The sequence below is a fragment of the Ascaphus truei genome, chromosome 1, assembly GCF_040206685.1.
Source record: "Ascaphus truei isolate aAscTru1 chromosome 1, aAscTru1.hap1, whole genome shotgun sequence".
Lineage (NCBI taxonomy): Eukaryota > Metazoa > Chordata > Amphibia > Anura > Ascaphidae > Ascaphus > Ascaphus truei.
In genome coordinates, this window is record NC_134483.1 from 197,619,005 (window position 1) to 197,626,719 (window position 7,715).

The window sequence follows — 7,715 nt, forward strand, 5'->3', positions numbered from 1 at the left end:
AACACCCATCCGCCGCCTCACACCCTAGCAGGACACACGCCTCACATTTTCACATCACTTATGTCACCAAAATATACATTGTACTGTGGTGTGTTTACAATAAACCATTTTTTTACAACATCGTATTACATTTTCTTCCATCTTTTCAACATTATTATGAAACCTTTACAACAAATAGTCATCTATTGTTCCACGATTTATAAATAATACTACCTATTACGCATTTACATCCCGGGCAACGCCGAGTCTCTCAGCTAGTAACCCCTAAACTGAACGAGCGGTTAGAGCAGAACAATGCGCTGCTGACCCCTCATTCATCTCGGGGAGTTAAAGATTGAGCAGAAAAATGCTATTCTTTTAAATAATACCTATATTTAACCCTCTAGCCCTAGGTAGGACTGGAGTTTTAATATTGAAGTCACAAAGCAGCAATCCAGGTTGTATTGCTTGTTTGTTATAGGATTGATGCCGGGGTCTCCAGAGCTGAACCCCATTATTGTCAGCTCCGGGGAACCCCATTTTACAAAGATACTTCCCTCTGCAGGGGGTGCCGACAGTGGCAACGCGAAGCCGCGTTGTGACGTCACAATTCGGAAGGAGGAGAGCAGCAGCAAAGAGGCGGCTGCCACATGTAAGTACCTATCGGCGGATCTTGAAATCCGCCGCTGGGTGCCGGTATCTCTGCAGACAGGGAACTTGTGTGCCTAACATAATGGTGGCTTTTAAATGTCTCTCATCACGCGAGCCACATAGGAAGCCGTGTCGTAATCTGTTGCAGCTTTTTTTTTGGCCATTTAAACTCCGCAGTGGTACCGGTACCCCCTGCAGAGGTAGGTATCACTGGAAGGGGGGTACCCAGTGCTAAAATGAATGGCGACCAGCTCCGAAGACCCCCTCTTTCAACCCTGTAACAAAAATAAAACACACAAAAAACAAGCAATGCAACCGGGATTGCTGCTTTAAGGTTATCTGTAAAGTAAATATTCATGTTACCTATATACATATTAAGCACTGCTGGATTACAAATATTCTGCACCGCCCAGTAACCATTATCATACTTTCTTATGTGCATAAATTGAAGTGAGATTGTTTACCAGCAGGGCAAGTTGCCATAGGAAATGAAGCGCAAAATATATACTATTAAAGTAATAAAGTTTTGTTCTGTATCCAATATGTTACATTTTTCCTCTCTTAAAGGAGCAATCCATGCAATAGCCTACGTGGTTTTTTTTTAAGCAGTTCTTTAGTATTAGATAATACGTACAACATATTTTTTTAATTCATCCCTTAATGTCATTTATAATTAGTTTGAATATACGAATCCTTAGAATATACTAATGTACAATACTAATATATTCGGTTGAATATACTAATCTATACTCATCCCTTGATTTCTATAGCATGTTTGAAACACACCTCACCTCTTGTTTGGGATAATTTGGTGCCAAAATTCCCAGCAGTTTGAGCTGCAAACTGTAACAATAGATAACGTTACCTTACTAATATCAGGATACATTGTAGCTGCTGAGCATCACTGAATTAAGGATTGAGTGAAACTGAAAGGCAGCCATTGAACCCGGGGAAGCAGGATCTCAGCTGATCGATTACGGGAAAACTAATCAAACGGCAGCTTAGGTAATTTGTTGTCAATAAGGGTAAAAAAATTTAAAAAATAGTTTTTTTAAAGTGCCACTTGGACTGCCTCTTTAAACGGATGTTGATAAATGATAACTCCTGAGCATCTAAAAGGGAGATTTCTTTTTTAGCAATCAATGCATAAATTTATAAACATGTGCAGTATGTAAATTTGCATATAAACACAAACACAAAGCATCCGACTGGCATAAAAAAGTCCAATGAGTGAGCTAATGAGCTACACTGGCGACACACTTTATTCGAGCTCGGCTAGTCCCACGAATTCGGGTATACCCGGGTGTATTGAGGTTTGTGACTGTTTTCTGCCCGAGTGCATTGAGTTATTTTCCAAGCAGGGATTGAAGCATTGTATTCCTGCTGGCTTCAATTCTGCACAGTATATATATATATACTGCATTACAATTCATGAATTTATGCCATCTGGTAGACACGCGAAGCATTGCAGCCTATTAAATCCTAATCATTATCATTTAACAGATCAGCCGCCCATCAGCCAGGCATGAACCCAGGCTGGGAAGGCAAATGCAACGGGGCTTGTCAGAGGTGAGGAGCGGCGCATTCCAGGTATCTGCCAGGTACATACCGGGTATTTGCTCGAATAAAGTGTGTCGGTGCAGTAGTTGTAACAGCTCTATGTAAGACATGTTGGAACAAGTTCTTACTCTTATTAATTCTTGCAAGTTTGCTAATAAGCTGAATGCCAATGCCACCTTTTGCTATCAAGATGTACTTTTTTTTATTTTTATAAATCTATTCCTGCAGTTAAAGCGTATGGTAGACATCTGGCAGGACGCAATAATATTCAGATTTGTGTAAGACTATTTGCTGTAATAAATCCATACAGATAACACACGCATCTCTCTTCAAATGTTTTTTTAAGATGTTAAACAAGGAGAAAAAGTAGGGAGGGCATTGATCAATGGGGTTTTCCCCCCGACAAAGCACTGTAAAAGCACCTGCTATAACTAGGGCAGGGGAGCGCAAACTTTTTGTGCTGCGCCCCCCTGTCTCTCTGCCCCCGGCTCTCGCGCCCCCCTGCCTACCTTTATCCGCGTCAGATGACGCTGCGTGGGCGTGTGACGTTAGGTCACATGGTGCCGCGGTGCCTATTGACGCCGCGTTGCCATGGCGACGCAACACAGACTGCCGAATCCCGGTAAGTAAACAGTTGCAGAGGCCTCACGCGATCCCCCGGCATTTAATTTAAATGCCTGGGGGAAGAGCGCGGGGCCTCTGCAACTGCCCGCGCCCCCCCAGCACAATCTCCCGCCCCCCCAGGGGGTCGCGCCCCCCACTTTGCGCCCCGCTGAACTAGGGTATTTAAATGCAAATTGAACATATCAGAAATAGGAGTTAAAAAAAACCCTCCAGGACTGGAGACATCCATTCTTGTACACTATGTATAAAAGTTCCCAGTGGGTTAACACACACCAGAAAACACTGCAGAGATGCCTTTAAAACACCCTCTACTTTGTAAACAGGCTAGTGTGATAGAGTGGTAATGTGGTTTCACTCAGCTGCAAGGAAAACAGAGAGTGATTAAAGGACAAGTCCCACCAAAGTGGCATTGTGCAGCCACATGGACAGGATGTCAGTGATGGAGCTACCGGAAGAAGATCATCCTCTTCCATTCAGATCATGTTGAGGACACAATCTCCACTAGCAAACAAGCAAAAAGTCCAGGGCGGGACCAGTATGTCTTGGGGTTCCTGGCATGACAGACTTAATTGTAGAACAAATCCTGCAGCGGACAAACCACTACAGGATTCGTTCTATATTGATTACCCTCACAGGGTGTGACGGTGCACCCGAGGCATTATCTATCTTGAGAAGCGAGTGCTCCTATCTCTGTTTACAATGATGACTGACCCCATGACATGGGAGGTACAGCATGGGGAAGCCATGGTGATCAAGTTCTTTAGAGCAAGGATGGACAACTCCTGTCCTCAAGAGATGCCAACAGGTAAGGTTGGCAGGATATCCCAGCTTCAGCACAGTCAAAGACTGAGCACCTTGTGCTGAAGCAGGGATATCTTGACAACCTAAACTGTTGTAGGCCCTTGAGGACTGGCGTTGCCCATCCGTGCTCTAAAGAACTTGATCACCATGGGTTCCCCATGTCATGGGGTCTGTAATCATTGTCATATTATAGGAATTGGCTATGTACGGTATGAATTTCAAATGATCCAGAGAACAGAAAAGCAGATTCATATTTTGCAGAGTTCAAACAAGATAACTTTATTTTTTACCCTTACTCTTCCATGGAAGCCAGTTACATAATGTTTGTGGCAGCAGGTTACGTGGGACTGTGGGCCTCCCAAAACATATAGAAGATTAGTGCATAGTATATTTGTGGATTGCTCCATACAGAAAAAAAGTGTCAAAAAGGGCTGTGTTACCGGGCAGCATAAATAACTTACCCAATTAGCAGTGAAATGCATACTATTTTTTATTAATAAATAGCTGCGTAAGATTTCCTTCCTGTACTTCTATAGGTTAATAGGGTAAAAGGGGACGATAGACAGCACTCTGATAGTGTTAAATTTATGTAATTGCAGGGTGCACGGAAAAAAAAGGGGACCCTTATTCCCCTGTATAGTACTAACAAATCTACGTAAGTACCAGCACTCACTGTCTAATAGCTAAATGATGAAAACAGTTGTAATGCAGAATAAACATTTAATAATAAAACAAACCAGAAATAAATCAAATGTGTTTGCAGAAACCAGTATCACAAATGGGCATGTCACAAAGGGAGGGGTGGGGGGGGGGGGGGGAAGGAAAAGGGGAAAAACATGAAACACAAGGAATATACACAAAAAAACGGAGAACGGAAAGTATGCTAGGGGGGCAACGTTTCGAGGGACTACCTCTTCATCTGGCCCATTCCCCCTGGTCCAAAATGTCCCAGAGGTACTTCCCTAAGCCTCCCTTCCCCTATAACTGGTCAAATCAGACACCCCTGAAAATAAATAGCAAACATACAGTGTAGGCTAAATACAGCTAAACAGCTAATAGCAGGGCAGCAAGAATCCACTAAAGTCAATGCCAGTAGTTCAAGTACCACAAGAAACTGTGGGCAATGGTACAGTAAAGGCTGAACACAGCTTGCAAGAAAGCAGCTTGCAAAGAAGCACCAGGAGTCCACAACAGTCAATGAAAGATAAATGGGAATAGCAAATGAAGACAGTAATCAAACCCTCTGTGGCTCTGCTCCTTGTGCTCGTGTGGATTGCTGAGGCTATAGGTTAATGTTCTAGTTCAATGACAACAAAAGTATCAATTGGGGGTAAAAGCCTTCTTAAAACATTTAAGTCAAACAGGTTGCTAAATATATTACACATAGTAATGAACTCCAGCTAGTATGAGCCAAGGTGAGTCAAGTTTCTAAGTGGATGAAATATTTCATAGAGAAACGCACACACACGCACTCACTCACACACTCACTCACACACACACACACACACACACACACACTGTTAAAATGTTTGCCGTTTAACTGATGCGTTCATATATCTGCTCTAACTAACGCACGCATCATTCCTTTGATCAAATTTTTCTTATTTGTTTTCTTTTACACCTGAATATACACAGCAGTAAAAATGATTCATGTTAAAGTGAGTCAAGACGTGAGTTTAGGATTCAGGAGAGGCCTCTTGCTATATTTGAACAAATAAAGTGTAGGATGAGAACAGCAGCAACATTTATTCAGCTTTACATTTGTGACACAGATGCATAATAATCTGTGCCATGTGTTTTAAATGGCGTTATCTTAATCCTCACCTTAAAATCCCTTGCAATATATCAAGACCATTGTATATTTTATTAGCTCACGACTATTATCCAACACGAGGTAAAACTGGTAATTTGTGAGTGTTGCCCAAAGCAACACGAGTGTTTGCCAAATAATGTCATATGACTAATGGACAATGAGTCTATTCAGAGACATGTTTAGGTCAAACATTAAGAGTGTTGCTGCTTGAAACAGAAAAGAAGAAAATGTGTCCATCTCTGTCTTCAGTTAAAATAAAAAGGGGATCCATGAGGAAACTCTGTGCTGAAGATCATCTGGCATCAAGATACACAACACAGTAATATACAAGTTTCATACGGCAAGCTTTTGTTCACAATTTATTTCATCAGCTTGTTCAAGGCAGTACAGCCTTCATAGCAAAATTATTGAGCCTACCATTTCTTTCCACTAAACTCCGAAAGCACTAAACTGTAAAATCCATTAATAAAAATTATTTGTTCATATATGATCATAGTTACACTTTGAGATCCCTGTGACTTCTATTGTATTAATCAACCATCTACTCGAGTCCAACCACACATTGTCTAGTCAGTCAACCTAACGTCTAAAGATGTATCTTATTTTCTTTTAAATGAACTGAAAGAACGCATTGCATGAAAGCGTCAATTTCTTCCCTGCAATCATTAGCAGTGTATGTTAGTCAATATTCATGTTCTTACACTTGGTTTACGTTTTCATAGTCTTTATTATGTGTGTCTGGTTCATACATATAAATGCATTAAGAACCGCTTGCGTCTACCTACATGTGTCTATTATACCCAGAAAAACGTGAACAATTATCATGCATTTATGGTGCACACTTGAAGTTTAACATGACATATATCATTTACATACTGTATATGCTCCACAGACAACATCCAAATTCTGCCTCTGCCTCTTGTGAAAAAGAAGTTGCCGCACACACACTGCAATATAAAATTGGTTTTATAACTTGCAATTCTTTTGTGCGCCTGTTTTATGACGGAATCACCTTTAGTGACATGTTACACTGACTGAGCCCCCATAACATGGAATATAAATACAAGGAGAATCTGGGAAGAGCTGCAGGTATTAGGCATTTAATATTCATGCAATGGTGATTAGAGAGTTGATTAGCATAGTTTGTTACTGAGTAAAGCTGTATTTAACCATAACAGCTATAATTGCAACAAAAACATCTGGCGTTTTTGTACATATCTACTGTAGCAGCTGGTACCCCTGCTCCTTAAGTGTCCATATTGTTTCTATTAAACTGTTTCCTCATCGCCATACATTCACAATAAGAAATTAATGCACGTGAAAGGTGGATCACTCAACTGCATAATACATACTCATTTTCTGGTTTATTTCACAATGCGTGATAAGGACATGTAAAAATAATTTTGGGGAGATTTCCAAAGCCAGTAATTTACATGATCGTTATTTTATATTTAAAGGTTCATTAACTGCCAATCCTAGAAGCCATTTTGCAAACAAGTTGTAGCGTCTACTTCCGTCTCCTGTCTAACCCCCCGTCTCCCGTCTAACCCCGTCTCCCGTTTAACCCCCCGTCTCCCGTCTAACCCCCGTCTCCCGTCTAACCCCCGTCTCCCGTCTAACCCCCGTCTAACCCCCGTCTCCCGTTTAACCCCCCGTCTCCCGTTTAACCCCCCGTCTCCCGTTTAACCCCCCGTCTCCCGTCGAACCCCCCATCTCACGTCGAACCCCCCGTCTCCCGTCTAATCCCCGTCTCCCGTCTATCCCCCGTCTCCCGTCTAACCCCCCGTCTTCCGCCTAACCCCCGTCTTCCGTCTATCCCCCGACCCCCGTCTAACCCCCCATCTCCCGTCTATCCCCCGTCTTCCGCCTAACCCCCCGTCTAACCCCCCATCTCCCGTCTAACCCCCCATCTCCCGTCTAACCCCCCGTCTCCCATCTATCCCCCGTCTCCCGTCTAACCCCCCGTCTCCCGTCTAACCCCCCGTCTTCCGTCTAACCCCCCGTCTTCCGTCTAACCCCCTGTCTCCCGTCAATCCCCCTTCTCCCGTCAATCCCCCGTCTCCCGTCTATCCCCCGTCTCCCGTCTAACCCCCGTCTCCCGTCTAACCCCCGTCTCCCGTCTAACCCCCGTCTCCCGTCTAACCCCCGTCTCCCGTCTATCCCCCGTCTCCCGTCTAACCCCCGTCTCCCGTCTAACCCCCGTCTCCCGTCTAACCCCCGTCTCCCGTCTAACCCCCGTCTCCCATTTGTGGCTTCAGATATAAAAGCAATTTACACTGGGTACAAT